This window comes from Molossus molossus, unplaced genomic scaffold (assembly GCF_014108415.1).
Source record: "Molossus molossus isolate mMolMol1 unplaced genomic scaffold, mMolMol1.p scaffold_m16_p_1, whole genome shotgun sequence".
Taxonomy (NCBI): Eukaryota; Metazoa; Chordata; class Mammalia; order Chiroptera; family Molossidae; genus Molossus; species Molossus molossus.
The window spans coordinates 137,159,747-137,186,577 of NW_023425344.1; the positions used below are offsets into that span (position 1 = coordinate 137,159,747).

Genomic DNA, 26,831 nt, shown 5'->3' on the forward strand with positions numbered 1-26,831 from the left:
TATCTGAACAAAAAATGAAAAAAAAAAATGTCCTCGGGTGAGGATAAAAAATAAAAGAAAAAAAGAGTTCTTTAGAAATCAAGCAGAATAAGCCAGTTACTTACAATGGATACAATTCAAGCTGGTGTCATACATTTTACAGAAACATTTAATGCTGGAAGAAATAGAGATGCCTACTACATTCTTAGACAAAGAAAGATTGGCTCAAAATAACATATTCACCCATGTCAGCGTTCAAATATAAAGAATTCAGAAAACAAAAAGTTTTAAAGTTCTTAAAAAGAAAAAGAAAAAACAACAACACTAAGTTCTCATCAAATGGAGTCCAGCTGATCAAGAAATTAATAAAAAATAGAGACCCCAGGAATGGAGGCAAACATCTAGTGCTTGTCAGTGTGCTAGGTATGAGTATTATAAAGATAAGAAAGGCATTTCTGTCCTGAAGGAATTCAGCCTAGTGGAAGAGAAGGAGATGTCAATAAATGTGTATGCAGCATATTATTATTATTATTTTTTGAGCGAGAGAAACATTGACGTGAAAGGGACACATCGAGTGGCTGCCACCCACACGACCAACCAGGGCCAGGGACAAACCGCAACCGAAGTATGTGCCCTTAGCGGGAACCAAAACCGGGTCTCTCCGGACCGCAGGCCGACGCTCTAACTGCTGAGCCAAACCGGTCAGGGCATGTGTGCAGCGTATTAAATGCTATTACATTGGTAGAACAGAGGAAAGAGTAATTCTTCTGAAACCCGAGACTTAGAGGATGAGCACCAGAAAGCAACAGAGAAGGCCTTTCTAGCAAAGGCTTGGAAAATTGAGTTGGCAGTGTGCAATTGGCTGTGTGGTGGGGCATGTATAAGTGGCAGGACATAACCTGGAAAATCATAAACAGCTCATGAAGGGATCTGTGTACTTGCTAAAAAGTTTGAACCACTGAAGGGTTTAATCTTGAAAATGAAAGACAGAGGAAAGTGTTATCCGAGAAATGCATGGATTGTCTTTCTCCATTGCTAGTGGGAATGGAATTCTTGGGGTGCCACTGGAATAAGAATTTCCGGAGGCCCCCATGGAAGGATGAAATGTAGTAGAAAGATTTATTTGTGTGGGATTACATCTTTAGGTTTCTAAACTTCCCTTGATCTTAATTCAGTCCTGGAAGAGGAGCAGCTAGGGATTTAGCAGAGCTGGAAGCAAAGCCAGTGTCCAGAGTTTCTGTTCCATGGTGGAGCTGGGTCCAGTAGAGCATTAGGCTAGTTATAGTCCTTCAGTCCATTGTGTAGGGTCCATGTGGTTGTGAGCAATGTGGGCAAATGCAGCGGAGCCAGGAGAGCATGCCCCCTGCATAAAGAGTCCCAAGCGTGCAAGTGAGCAAGAGCATGAACCAAGAGAGCAAACTTCTTTGTTTAGGAACTCAAGTATCTCAGATCTTCCCAGGATTGCCATTCCTACTCTGGCCAATAACCTATTCCGAGGTGTGGCTGACAGCCAAGTACTTTCTCTATGTCACCCAGACTTGAATGGGCATGTGTCCATTCTTTCCCTGTCCAGTTCCTTCCCTGGAGAGTGTTAAAATGCAGCTTCCTGGGAAAGCGGCACAAATGAATGTCTATATTATTTGGCTTTCCTTTTGCTCCTTTCCTCTTATTAATAACTAGGTCATTACAACGGTGTAAGATGGATGTCAGTAAGACCTATCTCGTGACTGTCTACAACATTGTCATTTCCACAACTGCATTAGACATTACAATTTTCTTCTTGCCTTTGTCTTTGATGTGCTTCTTTGATTTCAGTGTAGCTGCTTTATTTAATCTTATTTAGTAACATCCTTTGCAAGTTTACAAGCAGGAAGCATACTGAAAGAATGTGTCCTATCCATCAGATTTGTTTTCCCTGGTCAACTAAAATTTTCATGTAACCCTCATTCTTGTCGCCGCAGTTATTTGTTTATTATTTGACAAATTCATACAAATGCTTATTCCAGTTAATTTAAAAGGAATGCAGGAGTCAACAATGCATCTATTATTAATGTGTTGTAGTTATTTAAATGGAAGTGCAGGGTTCTGGCTGTGGAAGATTAGAGCTAAAAGAGACTTTTAAAGTCTAGTGACAGTATTTCATAAACTTTAGTGTATAACAGTCACCTGAAATCTGTTCAGTTTTTTTTCTTCTTCGTTTATTTTAGAGAGAGAGGAAGGGAGAAGGAGAGAGAGAAATATCAATGACAGAGAACATCATTGATTGGCCGCCTCCTGCCTGCCCCCCACTGGGGATCAGGCCCACAACCCGGGCATGTGCCCTGACTGGGAATGAAACCGGTGACCTCTTGGTGCATGGGTCGACGCTCAACCACTGAGCCACACCGGCCAGCCTGGGCACCTGAAATCTGTTTGAAATGCAGATTCTGATTTAGGAGGTAGGGATGAGGCCCAAGATTCTGCATTTTTAACAAGCTTCTAACTGAGGTCAATGCTACTGGTCTACAAACCACACTCTTAGTAACAAGGTTCTTTTATGAAACAGGTAAAATACCCAAATACTTTATTCCTGTAATTATATAATAAATATTTATAATTTTAGAATTTTCTATTTGGTCTTATCTTGTAGATGAGCCATGAATCCATCAAGAAGCTCAGGAAATGCTACTGACACAAATGCTGTTTAAATAAAGAGTGGACATTCCCTTCTGAGTGTTGTGTTTGCTTTATATGAGTTACACTAAAGTTAATTATACTAAATCATGTTGTTTTGTTTTTTAAATCTCACAATGTCTTGGGGTGATGCCACTCTCTGGCAGCTGGGGCTGTCTTTCTCGGGGTTAATCCTTGCACTAATTAAGAACTTGCAGTCACATACTTTACCAAGGTAAAGGAAAACCAGTATTTTTACTGAGCTATAGTTGTCTCAGGGCACACACAGAGAAACACCCAGGAAGTTGTAAAAATAAAGCCTGATACGTTATTTCATCGACATAAAATTCACTTGGAAGAAAAAAACCACTTCGATTGTGAAGTAATATTTTAAGTTCAGAGTCAATTTATATTCAATTCTTATAAGAGTCTAGTCTAAATGTAAAACTTTCTAAAGCAAACAGAAAGTAGGAAAAGTAGAAACAATTATTGGCAAACACTTTGTTACCCAGGCGAGTAGTTCCACTTTGTTTGAAAATAGATTCAGACTCAAGTTTGGAATCCACTTTTGACATGCTTTAATTTAGCATAATCTTTGCACAGTTTTCTCATCTCTAGTAAAAGGGTTTGTTTGGGCTAGAAAGGAGCCACTGCTGATTTTCTCCACGCCTCCCCTGCCACCCCGTGCATCTCGTACGCAGGCTGTGAGGACTTACGTGGTAGAAGCCTCACCTGGCTTATGAAAGTGTTATTCTTCCTTTGCCATTTGTGCCTTTTGTCACACTGAAAAAGGCACCAGAAAAGTGGCAGAGTGCACAGTTTCTCCTGAAAGTGTCATGCTGCTCTGTTGACATGTATTAAAATGCAGGCAACGGGGGCACGCTTTATGGTGCAAAGGAGTGTCATTTTGGCTTTACAAGGCTTTGTTGTTGTTTCTGAACATCTGCAACTCCCTCAGGATTGTGCTGTGTGCTAAAAATAAAACAAGTGTAGCTTGTGATTCCCTCGTTTTCACTGAGTCAGGGCTGAGACTGTAGGGATGATTCAGGGGCCTAAGAGAGTTGTGAAAGTAGAACTAAAATTGCTGAATCCGAAAGGTATTTAATAGACGATCACAGTAACTTGTGCATGCTAAAAACCAAACCTAATATCTGAAAACTCTGAACTCTTCCAGAATTTACATGAGGAAATAATTGTACTGTTTTATTGTTACAGCCTTTGTGATTACCTGGAGTCCTTAGGGGTTCTCTGTGTAGAGCTGCTCACCACAGATGTTAGTTAGTATGCAGAATAGTATGCATTAGAGTTTATATTGAAAAGAACTCAGCAGGTTAAATCTTCCCCAAATAAATCTCACTCAAGGCAACATTTCTAACAAATTTTCAGCACAGTTTAACTACCATTGTGAAAAGAAGAAATTAAAAACTTAGGCTGGGCCGGTTTGGCTCAGCGGTTAGAGCATAGGCCCGCGGACTGAAGAGCGGAGGGTTCCATTCCCGTGAAGGGCATGCACCGTGGGTACGTTTGGTCCCGGCTCTGGTTGGGGTCATGCCATGCGGGAGGCAACTAATCGATATGTCTCTCTCACATTAATATTTCTCTCTCTGTCTCTCCCCTTCCCATTCTTTCTGAAGATAAATGGAAAGATATCCTTAGGTGAGGATTAAAATAAAAAAAAAAAAAAACTTAGGCAAGGGGGCTATTAGCTATAGCTAGTACAGGCTTATGAATATACAGACAACTACAACAGAAAAACTCTCCTGGCAGGAAACTTTCCCCCACAAAACTAAAATTTCAATATTAGCAATTAATTTCGCCTGGCTGGTGTGGCTCAGTGGTTGAGCGTTGACCAATGCACCAAGAGGCCACTGGTTCCTAGTCGGGGCACATGCCTAGGTTGGGGGTCCATCCCCAGTGGGGCATGCAGGAAGCGGCCAATGGGTGTTCTCTCTCATTGATGTTTCTTTTTTTTTTTAATCCTCATCCGAGGATATTTTTCCACCTTTTGTACAGATAGAGTGGGAGGGAGAAAGAGGAAGAGAGAGAGAGAGAGAAACATCGACGTGAAAGGGACACATCGAGTGGCTGCCACCCGCACGACCAACCAGGGCCGGGGACAAACTGCAACCGAGGTACATGCCCTTAGTGGGAACCGAACCCGGGTCTCTCCGGACTGCAGGCCGATGCTCTAACCGCTGAGCCAAACCAGCCAGGGCTCATTGATGTTTCTATCTCTCTCTCCTTCTCCCTTCCTCTCTAAAAATCAATAAAGAAAAAAGAAAAAGATAAATTAAAAAAAAAGAAAAAGAGAAATTTTTGAATTGCCATTTGATCCAGTGATCCCACTTTTAGGAATGTACCTTAAGAAGCCTGAAACACCAATCAGAAAGAATATATGTACCCCCATGTTTATAGCAGTACTATTTACAATAGCTAAGATCTGGAAACAGCCCAAGTGTCCATCAGTAGACGAAGGGATAAAAAAGCTATAGTACATATACACAATGGAGTACTATGCAGCTGTAAGAAAGATCTTTTATCCTTTGAGACAACATGGAGGGACCTGGAAAGTATTATTCTAAGTGAAACAAGTCAAGCAGAGAAAGACAAATATCACATGACTTCACTTATTTGTGGAATATAATGAACATAACAGTCTGAGGAATAGAGTAGACCCAGAGACATGGAAGTAGGGTACAGACTGACAACCCTCAGAAGAGGGGGTGGTGGGAGGAGGGAAGAGATAAACCACAGAACTTATATGCATGTACGCATAACCGATGGACATGGACAACAAAGCTGGGTACGGGGTGGGGTGGATGGGGAGGCGGGTGTCAATGGGGAAAAAAAGGAGAATCATCTGTAACAAAAATAAATTAATAATAAAAAATAATTAATTTCTACTAGCCTGTCAGGTTGTTTTTTTTTTGTCTATTAAAGGTTTTATACTAAAATACAAACTCTTTCAAGGCATAATAAAACACAGAAATTAGATTTGTAACTGCCTTGTAGTCTGTGCTCAAATAGTGCCTCCAATATATCTCTGGTAATGTCTCTTGAAATGTCAAATTCAACATTTAAAAATTACTTTATTTAAATAACACACACATTAAACTTATGAAATATGAAACTGGGAGACCTGGCTAATATGTCGAGTGATAGAATTAAAATGTAAGCAATCCCAATATGCTAGAATGGGAGATGGAAGGTTAAATCTAAGAAAATGAAATTTCCTAACACTAAATGTAACATGCTGCACTTAGGTTTAAAACAAGGTAACAAAATCCCTGTGGATAATATAGTACATGTGAAAACATCTTAGGGTTCTTGTTACTATAAACTTAAGTTGTCTGTGTGATGAAGTTGAAAAGGAAAAGTACTGATGCAATCACTGGTCCCATCACAAGGAAATAGGAGCTTCCCTTCTCTGTAAAACACATCTGGTAGTTTGAGTTTAGTTCTGGGCATCATATTTTATTTTATTTTTTTCAATACATTTTTTTTCTTTATTGATTTTTAGAGAGAGCGTGGAAGGGAGAAGGAGAGAGAGAGAAACATCGATGAGAGAGAGAACATCAATCAGCTGCCTCCTGCATGCCCCTCACTGGTGATTAGGCCCTGGGCATGTGCCCTGACCAGGAATCGAACCAGTGACCTCTTGGTGCATGAGTTGATGCTCAGCCACTGAGCCACACTGGCCCGGCACTGGGCATCACATTTTAAAAGTGACTTTCACTAACTGGAGTGTATCCAGAGAACAGCGAGCTGAAGCCACATTGTACAAGGTATAGCTGAGAGAATGGAAAATGTACATAACGGAAGAGACAAACTTAGGTGGACTTGATTCTATCTTTAAAAAGCTGAAAGATTGTCACATTGAAGACTTACATTTATTCCAGGAAGCCTCAGAGGCAGAGCTAAAGAACAAGAGTGTTGGAGAGAGGGGGTTACTTTGGTTAAAGAGTTATCTGGAAGTGGAGGTGCTGCTTCAGGAAGAGGTTTGCCATCACTAAGAATTCAAGGATTCATGCAGAGACTTGCCAACTACGTGTTAGTGATCTTGTAGAAGGTATTCTATGTTTAATGCTCTCTGCTGCTGTCCATAGACATTTTAAAGGAGATTGAGGTGCAGTTAATAGTGGGTCACAAAGTAGGTGCTTGCAATCAGAAAGAGTGTAAGGATAAATAATCATAACAGGACACAGAACCAAGTCACATGTTTGCTTATACTATTGTTGCAGAGAGTCAGCCTGCTGGACAAGTGGGGGTGAGGTGAAGAGGAAGTGGATGATGCAGGGTGGTGAAGAATGTCTTCCTTTCATTCACTTGCTCAACGATACGCCACATATAAGATCTTTTGCTAGGTAATGAAAATATAAAGATGAATGAGATGTAATTCCTGCCCGTTGGAGTTCATATTCTGTAGAGGAGACAGACATATAGACAAATAATTTGCAACACATGGTAAGTACTTTGGCAGTAAGTGGTAGACAATTGACTAGGAACCAACATTTGGGATAGATGATCAGTGAGTGTACAAACATGCCATTTCAAATCGGCCACAAGAAAACCATGATGATGCCATATTGATTTGTTGTCAACTGAAGCATATACTCAGGAAAGTCTGTTATTGGGTCAATGGGAACTGTATATTAAGAGGAGGGTCCCTGAACAATAGTTCATGCAAAACACCTGGGGATTTTATTTGAACTCAAGCTCAATATGGGTTCACAGTATGACATGACAGCCAAAAAAGCCTATGGTGTTTTTAAAATGCATTGATAGATGTATAGTATCCTGAACAATAAGACTAATAAAAGTAACATCAGACTATTATCTGGCACATATAAAGTATAATGATTTAAAGGAAATATTGACAGTATAAGCAAGATCATTTTTCAAATGATATGAAATACAAGAGAAGGAACTGAGCTTTTTTTTTTTTAACCTTGCCAAAGATGTGATATATGCGGAACCTAATCAAATATTTTAGTGGCAATTAATGTCATGTGGAAGAATGATTAGACTTACACAGCTGTGGCTCCAGAGAATTAACTAGTACTAATCAGAGAAGTTAGAGGTAAGTGTTAGCTCAGTCCCAAGTATATCTGTCTAATAATTGCCAAGGAACTGCCTTTTGATCTAGGAGACTCCCTGCGTGTGATGGCAGTGATGACCCAACTTTCCAATATTCCTCATATCCACGTCCTTTGCCGTGACATTTAGGAGTGCCTCCCACTGTGGGAAGGTTGATCTGTCCTGCTTCTTAACTTTGGGCTGAACCGTGTAACAGCCAATGGGATGTTAGCAGATGTGAAGTAGGCTTGCACATTGGAGTTTGTTTTCTCCTACACCTTTGCCAGCACCGTAAAAACATGCTTGTGTTAGACGATTGGAGAACGAGATGTAGGTGGGTGGGGTGAGGCATCCTAGTCATCCCAGTTGAGATCTTCTTAAATCAGCTGAGGGCCAGCTGACCTTCAGACATCTGAGCTAGATGTAACTGAACCCAGAAATGCTCAGGCAATCTTATTCTAAATTGCTGGCCCATTTATTTATTATGAGCTAAATAAATACTTATAGTTTTATTCTTAAAATTTTTTTTCTTTTTCTTTATTGATTTTAGAGAGAGAGGAAGGGGGGGGAGAGAGAGAGATAGAAACATCGATAAGAGAGAACATCGATTGGCTACCTCCTGCATGCCCCCCAACTGGGGATCAGGCCCCCAAACCAGGCATGTGCCCTGACCTGGAATTGAACCGGCGACCTCTTGGTGCATGGGTCGACGCTCAATCACTGAGCCACACCAGCTGGGCTAAATACTTATAGTTTTAAGTTAATGTGTTTTTAGGTGGTCGTCTTACACTACTATTGTGGCAATAGATGGCTGACATTACCTATTGGTTAATCATGTTCAAGAAAGGGATAGATGGCCCTGGTCTGTTTGGCTTGGTGGTTAGAGTGTTGATCCCAGGACCAAAGAGTCTCGGGTTCCATTCCCAGTCAAGGACATGTACCTGGCTTGCAAGTTTGATCCCCGGCCATGGTTGGGCTCCTGAGGGAGGCATCCAATCGATGTGTCTGTCATATCAATGTTTTTCTCTCTCTCCCTCCCTCCCTCCCTCCCTTCCATTCTATCTAAAAACCAATGGAAAAATATCCTCATGTGAAGATTAACCAAAAAAAAGAAAGGGATGGATGGCTATCAGTCAAAGCTGTTATAGGTAAGGATACTTATATAGACACTTAGACTGGGTAAGTTCCAAAGATAGTTCCCTCCCCAGGGACTACAATGGTAATATTAACATAATTATTAACACTGAATGAACAGTTACTATCTGCCAGGCATTGTTTTATGTATTGCTTTATACATATCAGTATTTATTCCTATGAGGTAGTTACTTGCATTATTCCCATTATACTATTAAGAAAACAAGATCACAAAACTAAGTGGTGGATCTAGGACTGAACCTAGGCCTCTGGTTCCAGAGATCACACCTTTATCAGCGCACTGTGCTCACACTGGCCCATGAACTATGTTCAGTATTCCTAAAGCCCCTTGGAAAGTGGGCATTTATATCTCCATATATGTATCGAGAGGGAAAGTTAATCATTTCTCTAAATGCATTTTTTGATACGGAAAAACTTTCAAACCGAGTTTTATTAGATAAAATTAAAAAGGGCTCCCTAGTGGTAAAAAAAACACGCTGGCAACCACTTGCCTTAAGCAGTCTTCCAACCTTAAGTTATACAATTTTTTTTTTTAATCCTCACTCGAGGATATTTTTACATTTATCTTCAGACAGAGTGGGAGGGGGGGAGAGAGAGAGAAAGAGAGAGAGAGAGAGAGAGAGAGAGAGAGAGAGAGAGAGAGACCAATGTGAGAGAGACATACCTGGTTGCCATCCACACAACCCCAACTGGGGCTGGGGACAAAATGTAACCAAGGTACGTGCCCTTGGCTGGAATCGAACCCGGGTCTCTTTGGTCCGAGGGCTGATGCTCTAACTGTGGAGCCAAACCAGCCAGGGCAGTTATATGATTATTAGATGCAATTATTCTAATGTTAATATACAAGAAGTTTCTTTTCTTTAAAATAATAATCTAGTGAAAAGCATTGCATAAAACCTTTTTTAGACATTTGCTTTGTAATAAGTACTTCATAGGACCATTAAAGAAAGTATAAATTTGCAGGTAATAATAGAAATGTTCTTTTCATCCACCAGAAAAGATGTGTTAAAACAAAAAAAATTAAAAAGAAAGTGCATATTAGCCAAATTATGGGTGGTAGCACTGTATTGTAATAAAACTCATTTATTACGTTGTATGTGGGGATAGAATTAGCAATAATTTTCAGTCCAAAAATTAAACATATTTAAATATATATATATTTTTAATCCTCATCCGAGGACATTTTTCCATCCTTTGTACAGACAGAGTGGGAGGGAGAGAGAGGAAGTGAGAGAGAGGGAAACATCGATGTGAAAGGGACACATCGAGTGGCCGCCACCCGCACGACCAACCAGGGCCGGGGACAAACTGCAACCGAGGTACGTGCCCTTAGCGGGAACCGAACCCGGGTCTCTATTAATTGTTTAGTAGCATGTTAGTTAGCCTTCAGGCATTTGTGTGTTTTTTAGTTTTCTTTTTATAATTGATTTCTACTTTCATATCATTGCTATCAGAGAAGATTCTTGATATGATTTTAATTTTCTTAAATTTATTGAAACTTGTTTTGCGGCTTAGCATGTGCTTTTGTTTCAATTTGCATGAAATATTTTTCTCCATTCTTTTATTTTTAGTTTCTGTATGTCTTTTGATCTGATGTGGGACTTTTGTAGGCAGCATATGTACAGGTCTTATTTTTTTATCCATTCAGCCACCCTATGTCTTTTGATTGGAGCATGAATCTATTTATGTTAAAGTGATTATTGATTGGTATGTAGTTATTGCCATTTTATTGTTTTCTGATTGTTTTGTAGTTCTTCATTCCTTTCTTATTTTCTTGCTACTTCTCTTGTATGTTGATGACTTTCAATAGTGTTATGTTTAGATTTATTTCTTTTATTTCTTGTGTATTTCTCATAGATTTTTGGTTTGTGGTTGCCATGTTCTTTATATATATGAGCTATATTTATAGCAATCTATTTTAAGTTGATTGTTGCTTAAGTTCAAACATCTTCTAAAATCACTACAATTTCTACTCACCCCTCCATATTTATGTTCTGTTGGTCTTTAAAAATTTTTTTGTGTGTGTTTGTGTGTATCCCTGTTTATTGTTGTAATTATACATAATTTTTTTTCTTTTGTCTTTTAATCATTATACTAGCTTTACTTTTGTTTGATCCACTGCTTTCACTAAGTGTTTGTCTTTATCAGGGAGAGTTTTTCTCTTATATTTTCTTAACCATATTATTGATCCTTTTTTTCTTTTTAAAGAAGTCCCTTTAACATTGCTTCTAATGCTGGTTTAGTGGTGATGATCTCCTTTAGCTTCTTCTTGTCTGTGAAACTCTTTATCTCTCTTTTGATTCTGAATGATTGCTTTGCTGGTTAGAGCAATATTGGTTGTAGGTCCTAGTTTTTCATCACTTTGACTATTTCATGTCAATTTCTTCTAGGCCACAAAGTTTCTGTTGAGAAATCAGCTGACTGTCATATGGGAGCCCCCTTGTAGGTAACTGTATTTCACTTGCTGCTTTCAAGATTCTTTTTTTTGTACGTGCCCCTAGCGGGAACTGAACCCAGGACTCTCTGGTCCGCAGGCCAACACTCCAACCGCTGAGCCAAACCAGCCAGCGCTCAAGATTATTTCTTGGTCTTTAACCTCTGCCATTTTAATTATGATGTGTCTTGGTGTGGGCCTCTTTGGGTTCATCTTGTTAGGGACTCTTTGTGCTTCTTGGACTTTTGCGTCTTTTTTCTTCATCAGTTTAAGGAATTTTCAGTTATTATTTCTTCAAATAAGCTTTCAATCCCTTTGTCTCTCTTTTCTGCTTCTGGTACTCGTATGGTGTGAATGTTGTTATGCTTGATGCTGTCCCAGAGATCCCTTAAACTATCTTAATTTTTTAAATTCGTTTATCTTTTTGTCATTTTGATTGTTTTTTCCTACTACCTTGTATTCCAGGTTGCTGATTCATTCCTCTGCTTCATATAATCTGCTATTAATTCCCTCTAATATATTCTTCATTTCAGTCATTGCATTTTTCCATTTTGACTGGTTCTTTTTTATGTTTTCTCTTTGTTTACATTCTCTCTGAGCTCATCTATTCTTGTCCCAAGTTCATTGAACATCCTTATAACCAGTATTTTGAACTCTGTATTTGCAAACTGCTTGTCTTCATTTTGTTTAGTTCTTTTTGTAGAGTTTTGTCTTATTCTTTTATTTGGGATGTGTTTCTTTGTCTCCTCATTTTGACTGACTCCTTGTGTTTGTTTCTATGCATTAGGTAGATCTATACATCTCCTAGTCTTAACAGAGTGACCTTATATAAAAAGTGTCCTTTGGGGCCCAATGGTGCAGGCTTCCTGATCACCTTAGCCAGATGCTCCAGTGGTATCTCCTGTATGGGTTGTGTGTGCCCTCCTGTTGTAATTGTGTCTCAATTGCTGCTGTCACATCATTTAGTATGGTTGGCCCTCTGGCTGACTGGCAGTAATGCCTGGCTGTGACTGTAGCAGACAAGCTGTTGGGCAAGGGCTGACCCCATGGAGTGGGAGTCTCTTTAACAAGGATCTGGTGCCAGCTAAGGCTGCTCTTCAGATGTGTGTGTTGTGGAGCTGGTTGGGTGGGGCTCTAATGTGGGCTGAAATCATCCACTGGGTGTGTTGGGTCTGGAACCTTTTGGAAGGGACTCTGGTGCAGGCTGATATCAGCCAGCATTTGTGCAAGCTTGGGATCATTTAGTAAGAGCTACGATGTAAAATGCAGTTGGTTGCTGCTTTTGCTGGACTTAGAGGCACTTGGGAAACACTATATAATGAACTGGGGCCAGCTGCTGCTTGTGTTGTGCTTGGGACCCTTCGGTGGGCACTGTGACATGAGCTGAGGTCAGCAACACATGTGCCATGTTTGTGGCCACTTATTTGAACCTACGTCACAGGCCAAGACTAACTCACTGTCACTTATGTCAGGCTTGGGACCACCTGATGGGAGTTGAGACTGGTTGCTACTTATGCTGGGCTTAGGGTTATTTGGCAGGAGTTACAGTGCTTGCCAAAGTGGGTGCCGCTTGTTTGAGGTTTGTGGATTTTGAGAGTCTGTAGCTGAGAATGGCCATACCAGCATGGGATGTGAGGACCTTGGATAAAAACTTCAGTGCAAGTCTAGGGAAGCCACCACTCATGTGAGGTTTGTGGATTTTTGGGGAAGTCAGCAATGTGAGTTGAGGTAAGCTGCTTATGTGGAACAGTTGCTGGAAGAGGCTTGGGCCAAGTCAATGACTTGGGTTGAATGGGGTCTCAGGGACTCACCTGGGCAGGGTGAACAGTGTTAGCCAGGTAAATGAAAGCGTAGATTTGGCACCCACCACCAACCAGTTGTCTAGTTGGGAAGGAGAACTCATCAAAAGAACAAGGGTACCTGTCAGCACTTGTATCCCCAGAGTTCCCTCAACCCCTGTCCTTCCAGACCTCCCCCTGAAGTTAATCAACTTACTTTTTTCCTATATGTCGGGTGCTTTTTGAGCTGTTGACCCTGTGCTAGAACTTAAAGTGAGTGAGTTTGTGAGCAAGTGAGTTTATGTGAGGCCCTTTAAGAGGAACAGCTCATTCTCCAGCAGATTTTCTTTCTCTGGCAAAATCCCAGCTGGTCTTCATAACCAGATGACATGGGGACTTCTCTTCCTAGCACTGGTACCCTGGGATGTATGGCCTGGTGTGAGGCTGGGATCCCTCACTCCTGGGGGGGGGGAGCTGCAACTGAGATATCCTTCCCATTTCTTAGTCACTACACTGTGAGTGCGGACCTGCCTGGTCTACCTCTCTGCCCCTCCTACCAGTCTAGATATGTCTTCTTTATATTCTTAGTTATAAGAGTTCTATTGCATAGTCTTCAGGTGGTTCTCAATGATGGTTGTTCTATCATTTAGTTGTAATTTTGATGTGATTGTGGGAGGAGGTAAATACACAATTTACCTCCACTGTCTTGACCAAAAGTCTTCATTGGTTATTCTTTTTTTTTTTTTCTTTTGATCCTCACCCAAAGATATTTTTTCCATTTATTTTTTTAAGATAAAATGGGAGGGAGGGAGAAAGAGAGAAACATTGATGTGAGAGAGACATTGATTGTTGCCTCCTGCAGGACTCTGACAGGGGATCAAACCTGCAACCCAGATACATGCCCTTGTATGGGAATCAAACCCTCGACCCCTTGGTCCTCTGCCAGAGCTCTAACTGCTGAGCCAAACCAGCCAGGGCAGTTATCAGTACTGTTTTAGTGAGGTTCTGTTATTGAGTGTCAAACTGGCTGTTGAATTCTTATTTGAACCCATGACTCCTTGGTCTGTGGGCCAATGCTCTAACCGCTGAGCAAAACTGACCAGGGCTTCATTGGTTATTATTATTATTTTTCTTAAGAGAGAGAGGAAGGGAGATAGAGAGATAGAAACATTGATGTGCGAAACATTGATCGGCTGCCTCCTGCAAGCCCCCTACTAGGGATCAAGCCCGAAACCCGGGCACATGCCCTGATCAGGAATTGGACCAGGACCTCCCAATCTATGGGATGATGCGCAATCCACTGAGCCACACTGGCTGGACTTCATTGGTTATCCTTTTTTAGAAAGGGAGAGAGAAGGACACATCGACTGGTTCCCTCCTGCCAGACCTGGACCGGGGCCAGGGACGAACCACAACCGAGATATGTGCCCTTGATTGGAATCGAACCTGCGACTCATTAGTCTGAGGGCTGACACTCTACTGCTGAGCCAAACCGGCCAGGGCTCATTTGGTTATTCTTTTTTTTTAATCCTTACTCGAGGACATATTTCCTTTTGTTCAGATAGAGTGAGAGGGAGAGAGAAGAAGAGAGAAAGAGAGAGAGAGGGGGAGAGAGGGGGAGAGAGAGAGGGAAACATCGATGTGAAAGGGACACATTGAGTGGCTGCCACCTGCACGACCCAACCAGGGTCAGGGACAAACTGCAGCTGAGGTATGTGCCCTCGACTGGAATCAAACCTGGGTCTCTCGGGACTGCAGGCAGATGCTCTAACCACTGAGCCAAACCAGCCAGGGCTGGTTATTCTTAGTGCAATGCTCCACACAGCTGCTGCTGATCAATTGGAGCTACAGATAATTTCAAATCTGTTTATTATCCTATAGGTACAGTGAGCTTAGAAATGCCTATATGACTAATCAGAGTTTTACTGTAATAAAAATAAAACATTGCCCTGGCTGGGTTGCTCAGTGGTTAGAGTGTTGGCCTGAGGTCCAGAGAGACCCGGGTTCAGTTCCGGCTAAGGGCACGTACCTTGGTTGCAGTTTGTCCCCAAACCTGGTTGGATCATGTGGGTGGCAGCCATTCGATGTGTCCCTTTCACGTCGATGTTTCTCTTTCTCTCTCTCCCTCCCACTCTAGCTGAACAAACAAATGGAAAAATGTCCTCTAGTGAGGATTAAATAAATAAATAATTAAATAAATAAATAAATAAATAAAACATCTGTTGATCAGTCCCTAGGGACCAGGTACTGGGTTCAGTGTTATATCTGCATTATTTTATAATTCTCACAGAAGCCTTATGTTATAGGTTATTATCATTATTCCCATTTTACAGATGAATAGACTGAAGCTTAAATGGGTTAAGTAAACTTTCCCAAAGTCATAGAGCTGGTAAGTTGGTGGTACCAATATTTAGACAAGCTCTGTCTGACTTTCTGACTTCACAGCCCCTGGCTCTTCACTGCTTGGTATCACCTATTTTGTTTAAATTTTTGGTTTTGATGATTTCAACAACACTCTATTTCAGGGTAACTCAATACTTTGCTGGTTACATTTTTATGCAGAACTGGCTTGTTCTCTGTAAATGGGGTGGGGGACTGGCTGTTTTTTTTTCTTTTTTTTTTTCTTTATAGGAATGAAATGAGCCAGAAAGCACATTAAGGTAATAATTTCTTATAGCATAGCATTAGGAATTTTTTTTTTTTTGGTATGTGCCCCTAGCGGCAACCGAACCCGGGTCTCTCTGGTCTGCAGGCCAATGCTCCAACCACTGAGCAAAACTGGCCAGGGCAGCATTAGGAATTTAAAATATCTTATTGATTTTGAAATTATTTAAGAACTTCTCCTAATACAGTAAAAAAATACTCCCTCATTTAATTAATTGTGTGAGTGTATGTCAGGCCCCAGATCTAGCCTGGGGACTGAAACTCCCCTTTTCAATATGCTTCCTTAGTTTGAAACTATACTTTATTGGTTATGAAAGGTAGCTTAGTCAGAATTAAATACTATCTTTTAATATATCTTTTAATATGGGTTGATAAGGGAAACCGAAATCTTACAAACTGCCCTAAAGTGTTATTATAGAACTGAGCGTGTATGCAGTCCTGGAAAATATTAATTTATAAAGAATAATAGATGTTAATGCTCTGTGTAGCATTTCAATGTCACAGTTAAAAATTCTGCAAGATAGTTAATTGAATATTCTATGTGTCTAGAAAGGGCCTTGATTCTCAGAATTGCATACTAATTCTTAAATTTCTTTTATATAACACAGAATCCTTTTATGGAATTAAAATTTTATTTATATTTTAGATGAGGTCAGTATAGATTTTTACCAACTTTTTAATGAAGGAAATATCTAGAATTAATGTGTTAACTTCAAATTTTGTAGTTAAGTCAGACATTTGAAGCTTTAGATATACATTCTCTCATGTAATAGAGACCCTTTTATACAAACAATTATTATTTTTTTCTAACTGTAATGCTACCGAGTTGTCTGATGAAGGTGCAAAACATTACATGCCTCAATTTTCACTTATTACAATCTTATTTGGTCCTTTCCCTTTTCCATTTTGTAAGTTTTGAGCTTTTCAGCTAGTCCTTATTTTTCTCTTGATACTAATTGATGAAATTCTGGTACTAACAATAAAACTGTAGGGACTTTTAACTGCTGATGACAATGATAGCAAGATAAGAAGGATAAGCCCTGGCTGGTTTGGCTCATCAGTTAGAGCATCAGCTTGTGGTCCAGAGAGATCCGTTTCGGTTCCCGCTAAGGGCGCGTACCTTGGTTGCAGTTTGTCCCCGGCCTTGGTTAGTCGTGTGGGTGGCAGCCACTCAATGTGTCCCTTTCACGTCGATGTTTCTCTCTCTCTCTCTTCCTCTTTCTCCGTCCCACTCTATCTGAACAAAAAAAATGGAAAAATGTCCTCAAGTGAGGATAAAAAAAATATATATATATATGAAGGATAAAATATTTCCTCTTCGTCTATAGCTGCAGAAATGTACACAAAATTTTATTTTGTCATAAAAACATCCTTACAAATTTTAGGAGACGCCTGGATTCCATGTGTTGTTGCTATATTTTGGGACAGTAACCTGTAGCCTCAAAAACCTGCAATTCTTGTGCTTATCTTACCTATTGATTTATTGTTCTGAAAATAATATATTTATCTGATATCTGTGATTTAGGCACTAAATGCCAGATTTTTCTCATTTTAGGAAGTGGGACTGCTACTTAGTAAAACATATCAGCCGAGCTCAGTTCAGACTGGGAGACAAATGGCTGTGGTGTTAAGGCCAAGTCAGGCACAAGCCAGGGCCTGAACTCCCCGTGCGGACGGGGCTGTGGGTTGTTGATTCATTGCTGGCTCAGTGGGCTTTGTATGTGCCACAGCCTTGAACAGAGCTGGACTATTGGAGGAGTATTCCCCTTGGGAGTTAGAGCCACCCTTTCTGGCTTTTCTCCAGCACCAGCTCTCTTCCCTTTCTAAGTTAAGATGACTATATTAATTTGAACTTGACCTAGAGACCTAGAAAACCTTTTGAGGAATTCTGATTGTTTTCCATTTTCTCCTCAAATGTTCTCTCTCATTCTGATTTACAGTTTCTCTCTCTACTTTTCCCTAAGCCACTGGGAAAACAGACCTTAAAGCCAAAGCAAAAAAAAAAAAAAATCAACCTCTCTCTAGGACCTTCCCCAAGGTAGAGATTGATAGCCTATTCCTTTTTCTTTATATGTCTTTCATTATCTCTCTGGAAAGAACCAGAAAAGAAAATGAGTGGCTGTTTTTCTGAGACTGTCAGTTAATAAGGTGTGGCTAGGTTAGAATCTTATTTTACTTAAGCCTGATGAGAGTGACCCTTAAAGTTGAGCCTTCTCAATCAGAGACATTTTCATGCACATCGTTATGACATGTCTTGTTCTAAAAATGCTAAGCAGGAGTTCCGGTCAAGATGGTGGGTAGGTAAATGTGGAATCACGTCCTCCCACAACCACATCAAAGTTATAACTAAACTACAGAACAACCATCATTCAAAACCACCTGAAATCAAGCCGAATGGAAGTCCTACAGCTATGGAATTAAAGAAGCAGCCATATGGAGACTGGTAGGAGGGGCAGAGATGGGCTGGTCCCACACCCACATGTGGTGGATAAAAATTAGGAGGATACCTTGGCTGGGAAGGTCGTCTCTGAGGACTGCTGGGTCCCTGTCCCACACCAGGCACCCAGCTCAGGGTTCCAATGCCAGGAAGAGAAGTCCCCATAACTTCTGGCTGGACAAACCAGCAGGAACTGAAGCTGAGGGAGGCTGAGGTGGCTGGAGTCCCCAGCAGTTCCTCTTAAAGGGCCTGCAACCTCCAGGCTCCAGCGTCAGGGAGGCAACTTGAAAGGCACCAGAGTCATATGGGGAAGAACTGAGCTGTTTGGCATTGGAGCAAGGGCTGGAGAGGCAGCTTTCTCCTAGACAGACGCTCTCAGAGGCCTTTGTTCCTTTGGTGAGCCCTTCCCTGGGACAGCAGACAGCCACCATATCTGAAACTCCAGCATCCTGGCTCACACTCCTTGCCCCACCCCTGTGATTCCCTGATGCCCTGCCCCACCCAACTTTCAGGCCCACCTAAGCTGTTGCCAGGTGCTTAACCATAGGATTGGCCTGTCTTGGATTCTGCTTCAGGTTTTCCTAAATTCTTTCAAACGAGCAGCATCTGGTCTCAAATAGCCCCATACCTCTTGTTAAGTAATACATAGAAACAAAGAGAGTGGCAGCCAAAATGAGGAGACAAAGAAACAGGTCCCAAATGAAAGAATAGAACAAAACCTCCAGGAAAAGAACTAAGCAAAATGGAGATAAGCAATCTAACATGCTGAGTTCAAAACACTGCTTATAAGGATGCTCAATGAACTTAGTGAGAACCTCAGTGAACTTAGTGAGGGCCTCAAGAACATAAAAAAGGACCAGTCAGAATTGAAGGAGGCACTAACTGAAATAAAGAAAAATTTACACAGCCCTGGCCAGTTTGGCTCAGCGGTTAGAGCGTTGGCCTGAGGTCCGGAGAGACCCGGGTTCGGTTCCCACTAAGGGCATGTACCTCAGTTGCAGTTTGTCCCCGGCCCTGGTTGGTCGTGCGGGTGGCAGCCACTCGATGTGTTCTTTTCACATCGATGTTTCTCTCTCTCTCTCTTCCTCTCTCTCCCTCCCACTCTATCTGTACAAAAAATGGAAAAATGTCCTCGGGTGAGGATAAAAAAAAAAAAAAAGAATAATTTACACAGAATCAATAGTAGAGTAGGTAAAGCCAAAAAGCAAACCATCGATTTGGAATACAAGGAAGCAAAAAACACCTAGCCAGAACAGCAAAAAGAAAAAGAATCCAAAAAAATGAGAATAGTGTAAGGAGCCTCAGGGACAACTTCAAGCATACAAACATTTGCATCTTAGGGGTGCCAGAAGGAGAAGAGAGAGAACAAGAAATCAAAAACCTATTTGAAACAATAATGGTAGAAAACTTCCCTAACTTGGTGAAGGAAACAGACATACAAGTCCAGGAAGCACAGAGAGTCCCAAACAAGATGAACCACACGAGTTCCACACCAAGACACATCATCATCAAAATGCAACAGGTTCAAGACAAAGAGAAAATCTTAAAAGCAGCAAGAGAAAAGCAGATAGTTACCTACAAGGGAGTTCCCATAAGACTGTCAGATGATTTCTCAAAAGAAACTTTGTCAGCCAGAAGGGAGTGGCAAGAAATATTCAGAGTGTTGAAAAGCAAGAACCTACAACCAAGATTACTCTGTCTTGCAAAGCTGTCATTTAGAATCAATGGCCATATAAAGAGTTTCCTAGACAAGGAAAAGCTAAAGGAGTTCATCACCACCAAACCACTATTATATGAAATGTTGAAGGGTCTTTTTGAAGAAAAAGGTAAAAAATATGAACAACCAGTGGAACAGAATACAGAACCCAGAAATGGACCTGAGACACTATGCTCAATTAATATTTGACAAAGGAGACAAGAGCATACAATGGAGTAAAGACAGCCTCTTTAATAAATGGTGTTGGGAAAATTGGACAGCTACAGCAGAAAAATGAAACTAGACCATCAACTTACACCATACACAAAAATAAACTCAAAATGGATAAAAGACTTAAATGTGACCCATAAATCCATAAAAATCCTAGAAGAAAATGTAGGCAACAAAATTTTGGACATCATACACAGCAGAATTTTCACTGATACATCACCTAAGGCAACAGAAACAAAGGAAAAAAAGTACACATGGAAATACATCAAACTAAAAAGCTTCTGCACAACAAAAGGAACAACCATCAAAATGGAAAGGCAACCCACTGTATGGGAAAACATTATTGCCAATGATACATCAGATAAGGGGATAATTTCTAAAATATATAGAGTACTCATACAACTCAACAAAAGGAAGACAAAGAACCTAATTAAAACATGGGCAGAGGAGCTGAATAGACACCTCTTCAAACAGGACATACAAATGGCCAAGAGACATATGAAGAAATGCTCAACATCACTAACCATCAGAGAGATGCAAATTAAAACAACAATGAGGTGTCACTTCACACCTGTCAGAATGGTCGCCATCAACAAATCATCAAACAACAAGTGTTCTTGAGGGTGTGGAGAAAAGGGGACTCTAGTACACTGCTGGTGGGAATGCAGACTGGTGCAGCCACTGTGGAAAACAATATGGTGTTACTTCAAAAAATTAAAAATTGAACTTCCATTTGACCCAGTGATTCCACTTCTAGGAATATACCCTAAGAAGCATGAAACATTAATCAGAAAGAATATATGTACCCCCATGTTCATAGCAACACTATTTATAATAGCTAAGATCTGGAAACAGCTCAAGCGTCCATCAATAGATGAATGGATAAAAAAGCTGTGGTACATATACACAATGGAGTACTATGTAGCTGTAAGAAAGAAAGATCTCTTACCCTTTGAGAGGACATAGAGGGATCTGGAAAGTATTATCCTAAGTGAAAGAGCCAAGCAGAAAAAGACAAATACCACATGATCTCACTTATTTGTGGAATACAATGAACATAACAGTCTGAGGAATGGGGTAGACCCAGAGACATGGAAGTAGGGTAGACTGATAACCCTCGGAAGAGGGGTTTTGTGGGGAGGGAAGAGATAAACCACAGAACTTATATGCATGTACGCATAACCAATGAACATGGACAACAAAGCTGGGGACCGGGTGGGGTGGAGGGTGTCAATGGGATAAAAAAGGAGAAACATCTGTAACAAAAGTAAAATTAAAAAAAAAAGCCCTGGCCGGTTTGGCTCAGCGGTTAGAGCGTCCACCTGTGGTCCGGAGAGACCCGGGTTCCGTTCCCGCTAAGGGCATGTACCTCGGTTGCAGTTTGTCCCCGGCCCTGGTTGGTCGTGCGGGTGGCAGCCACTTGATGTGTCCCTTCACATCGATGTTTCCCTCTCTCTCTCTTCCTCTCTCTCTCTCCCACTCTATCTGTACAAAAAAATGGAAAAATGTCCTCGGGTGAGGATAAAAAAAAAAAAATGAACAGTTTTCTGTCTCGGGTGCGGCATCGTGAGGAGCTGCCACCATGTCTCCCATCTGCAATGGATGGTCGCAGGAAACTGCTCCAGTTTGCTGATCAAGAGAAACACGGAGACGCACAGCACGAACCCAATAATCTGAAAGCCTGCAACTCCTTTTGCTGCAACGGGCTGATTCACCACAAGACGGTGGGTGTGGAGCCGGCGGCCTACGGCAAAGTTGTGGTGGTCCTCACGAAAGCCGGCCATCTCCTACGTGCAGACCACCCTCAATAAGAATGCCGTGGCCACCCTGAGCAGCATCCGGCATATGATCCGCAAGATCAAGTCCCCCCCGACCTGCGCCTGGTTCCCATCCGCAGGGCCAGCGCCATCCTGCGCAGTCAGAGCCCGCGATGGTGAAGAGAAAGCGGGCCACCCCATCAAGAGCTCCTGAGCACTCCCCTTCCCCCCAAAGCAATAAAGGTATCAGCCAACTTTCCTCAAAAAAAAAAAAAAAAAAAAAATGAACAAACAAAATGGCAATGAATACATATCTATTGACAACTGAATCTACAAACAAAATGAATAAGCAGAACAGAAACATTCCCGTAGACACAGAGAAATTTTATTGGTTGCCAGATAGGAGGTGGGTTGGGGAAATGGGTGAAAAAGGTGAAGGGATTAAGAAGTACAAATTGGTTGTTAGACTGACAACCCTCAAAGGAAAGGGGGGTTTGGGGGGTGGAAGAAATAAACAAAGAACTTATGTGTATATATGCATAACCAATAGACACAGACAGCAGTGTGGGGAAAGGCAGAAGGGGGGGATGGGGCGGAGGGGGTCAATGGGGGAAAAATGAGCAACATCTTTAATACACTCAACAATAAAGATAAGTTAAAAAATAAAAATGCTAAGAAATTTTCTGTATGCATAAACTTAGTCTCAGTTCAGTTATGGCAAATAATGTTTGGATGATAGCTTGAGGTCAGAAAGGAGGAGTTGTATTTCAGACCACTAGGTTGTGCCTTTTCACACCAACTTGAGTTGTCAGTTTTTATTTTCTTGTGAGAAATACTGTCTATAAGAACCAGACACTATCATTTTTTGAAAACATTGTTGCATCTATAATGCATTACTGGGCCACTTACCGGAATGAGCAGTAATGAGATAGATCCAGTTTTGTGGTTTTTAAAGCCATTTGAACAGAAAATGATGGGTGCACACTCAACCCTATTTGCAGTATAGCCTCAGAATGACCCATGTCAGTTACGATCATAGCCAACATGAAACCCAATGTATAACAATTCAATTATATGCGTTATTGCAAATATTCACTTAACAAAAATTTACTGCTGGATAATTTTAAATATTGTGTTCCTGATTTATTTTAAATGGTTAAACTAGAAGATTTGTTTGAAATGCACAATAAAAACAGTTTTCAAACTATAATAGTACTTCTATCTGTTAAAGACTAAATAGCATTATAGGATGAATAATGACTAATACAATGAAAATATCAAAATGATAAGAAAAGATAAAACCTTTGTTAATTACAGTGACAAGTCTAGTTTATTCTCTGGCATCTCATATTTTTTCTTTTGGGTTCTGACTATGTTGAATTTAGATTTGAATTATGTAGTGTGTGTGTGTATGTATGTGTGTGTGTATGTGTGTTGTATGTATTCTCATTATGGCATTCTTGGGAATTTTTCCCCATTATTAAACTTCATTATATAGAATTCTAATTGTAAAAAGAAACCAAATAATAACAACAACAAAACCAAACAAAAATCAGCCCTGGCCAGTTTGACTCAGTGGTTAGAGCGTCAGCCTGCAGTCTAGAGAGACCCGGATTCGGTTCCCACTGGGGGTGTGTCCTCGGTTGCAGTTTGTCCCTGGCTGGTTGGGTTGTGTGGGTGGCAACCACTCGATGTGTCCTTTCACATAGATGTTTCTCTTTCTGTCTCCCTCCCACTGTATCTGAACAAAATGTCAAAAAATGTCATCGGGTGAGGATAAAAACAAAACAAAAAACAAACAAACAAAAATCAAAGAAAAAAACAAAGGAACAAACAAACAGAACCCCCGCCCTCACAAAGGATAACTGAACATAATTAAAAAATCCTTTGGAGATATTTCCTATTAAATCAGGGCAAGGGGTGATTCAGTTCTGGGTCAGATTTACAGGCTGTTATTATGGGGGAAAAAGCAAGACAGGGAGAAAAAGGGGCAAATCAAGACAAGATAGCAAAGAACAGTAGTTCATTTTGCCAGGGGCCTGGTCCACAGTGCCTCTGAAGCTCTACCACTACCACTGTTTTTGCCACATTGGAGATGTTCATTAATTAAAAACAAAAACAAAAATGGTATATCCATCAAAATGAACTTCTTTCAATAGCTTAACATATTCTCTATCATTTTCTTGGGTGTAAGAGATTGGGCAAGACTGAGTTGCTGGGGAAGCTATTTCTTTTTACATCTACACTGATTTTCCCAGAAAACACACTCATATAAGTGGGAGAACATCCTAGGACCACCCTAACTTGGGCTGTTTGGTTATCCTGTATTTATATTTTACAGATAGATTAAACGTGACAAAATTTTCTGATTTTGACCCTGAATTTTGAATATCATCACTAAATTAATTGTTAGATTCAGATATAGAAATTAGTTTTTTCCGAGAGAAGGGGGCAAGTAGAGTATTGGCTCTGTTCTGCATAGTTATCACTACTGCTTTACTGGCCACAAAACACAATAATTAGAAGTAGCAGGGACCTATGACCAAAGCAGATATTAATGAGGTCTTTACAACACTGTTGTAATGACTAAAAGAGATTGAGAGAATATACCACCCTACACTATTTTTTGTTTTGTTTTTAAAATTTCAACTCATCCTGTTTGAACAAGTCCCGAATCAGCAGAGGAGCAGTGAGGTAGATGGAAGGATTAGACGGACGGAGTTTGAACTTTGGCTTTGTTTCTACTTTCTGAGCCTTCATTCCTTATTTGAAAAAGAAAGATGAATGATATTATCTAAAACACCAAAATGTAGTCTGGATTAAATGTTATAATGTATATGTAAGTGCTTTTGTAAAATTGCTAAGAGCTATGAAAATGGCATTTAATAACACTTTCATACAAGCTCTGAAGTCTGCTCTGGAGTTAGAGAACAAGTTAACCAACCTCCTGCAAAACCTGAGGACCATGGCTTCTGCCAACGAAGAAACTGATCTCTTACACTTCATGGGAAAGTACCTGGAACAGAAGAGGAACACAAACTACCTGGAACAACAGCTTGCATATCATAAGAGATTACAAAAGCAGGCCCAGGAGGGAGACCCTTTTAAAAAGCCTGCTCAAGTGTCAGGTCAAGAGACAGACGGCTGAAGGCAACAAAGCAAGTCTTCCCATTGTAGTAGGTCCCAAAATCAGCTACTTAAGAAGCTTAATTGTCTCCATTTGACAGAAGATGGCTTTCTTTCATTAGTGTGTGTACAAATAAACCTGTTTTTGCATTATAAACAAAACAAAACAAAACACCACTTCCACCCAGCTCTCCTCCCTCGTGCATTTCTCTCTCCTATTTATGTCAGCTCCAGGTAGTGTAATGATTCTATTTGGGGATAAAGAGGTGAGACTGAAGGGAATTTGATTTATTCTGCTCTGTGGGAAGTTCTATAGGCTTCCCTTCGCCTTTCCATTTCTTTTAGATTTAGAGGTATCGTAGATGAGAAATATATGGATGAGAAAATGATTTTATTATGAAGCGGTCTAAATAACTACATACACATAGCCTGGAAATGTGGCCAACAATCAATCGTATGAATTTATCAGTTTAACATGCATCACTTATACATATAATGCACATCATCTAAAAAAGGGGTGTAAAGGAATGATAAAATAATAAGCAGTAATGGTGATGAAGACAACTGCTCTATTTTGAATGAATATTCAGGACAGGTTGGGCATAGTGGGGCTGACCTTTCTAGGGAACATAAGCAAGAAACAGCAGGAGAGGAACGAAGAAGGAAGCCCTTTCACACAGACATTGATCTGTGTTCCTTGTCAGCTTATTGGCCACCTGGCTGCAGACAGCTTATCATAACTTGCAGCTTTTTTCTGCAGTGGTTTTCAACTTTCCTGATGCCGCGACCCTTTAATACAGTGCCTCATGTTGTGGTGACCCCCAACCATAAAATTATTTTTGTTGCTACTTCATAACTGTAATTTTGCTACTGTTATGAATCGCCATCGGAAATATGTGTTTTCCAATGGTCTTAGGTGACCCCTGTGAAAGGGTCGTTCGACCCCCAAAAGGGTCGCGACCCACAGGTTGAGAACCGCTGCTTTAGGGCATTCTCCCTCACAATCTATGAAGTAATTGCCGATGCTGCCTGTTTTACCAGATACAGTCTCCTTAACAAACTTCATTATGTACAGATCCAGCATTGCCTATATTAACAAAAAATGCCATTTACACTTAGATATTCTGTACATAGACACAAAACTTTAACATTTACATATTTTGTATATAGACATATAAACTCTTCAGCACCCATAGGCATATGCCTTTATTTACAGACCTGGGAAGATGACAACCATGACATAGTAAATGGTGAGGGAGAGTGAACCCAACATACACGTCTGAAGTTCTCTCCAGATCCTTCTATTATGATATCAATTATCATTAATAATTGACAATGTTCTGATATTATAAGGAGGTGTGGAAAATCATATGACCTATCCCTTTCTCTCATTTGCTGAAAATTATATCAATATGGCTTTGTATGGCTTTGTATCAATATGGCATATTTCCTTTTTTCTTCTCATCTCCTGTAAATAGATTAGACTATTGTTTTTCAAATATTTTGGCTTGTGACCCATACTAAGAACTCATTTAATATCATGACCCAAATACATGTAAACCTAAATAAAAATATATACCAATTTTTATTTTTATTACATTTTTTTAAATCCTTACCTGAGGGCATACTTAGAAAGAGGGAGACAGAGAGAGAGCAAGAGAGAGAGAGAAACATTGATGTAATAGAGAAACATCAATCTTCTGCCTTCTGTACATGCCTCAACTGGAGATTGAACCCACAACCTGGGTAAGTGCCGTGACTGGGAATTGAATTGGCAACCTTTCAGTGCACAGGATGATGCTCAACCAACTGAGCTACTCCAGCTGGGCATTTAAGAATTTTAAAA

The 26,831-nt window shown here is 40.5% G+C and overlaps 1 pseudogene; it reads left to right on the forward strand.

Annotated features, from left to right (window-relative positions):
* Positions 1–3,670: 3,670 nt before the first annotated feature.
* LOC118641756 lies at positions 3,671–25,007 on the forward strand (annotated as a pseudogene).
* The last annotated feature ends 1,824 nt before the right edge of the window (positions 25,008–26,831 follow it).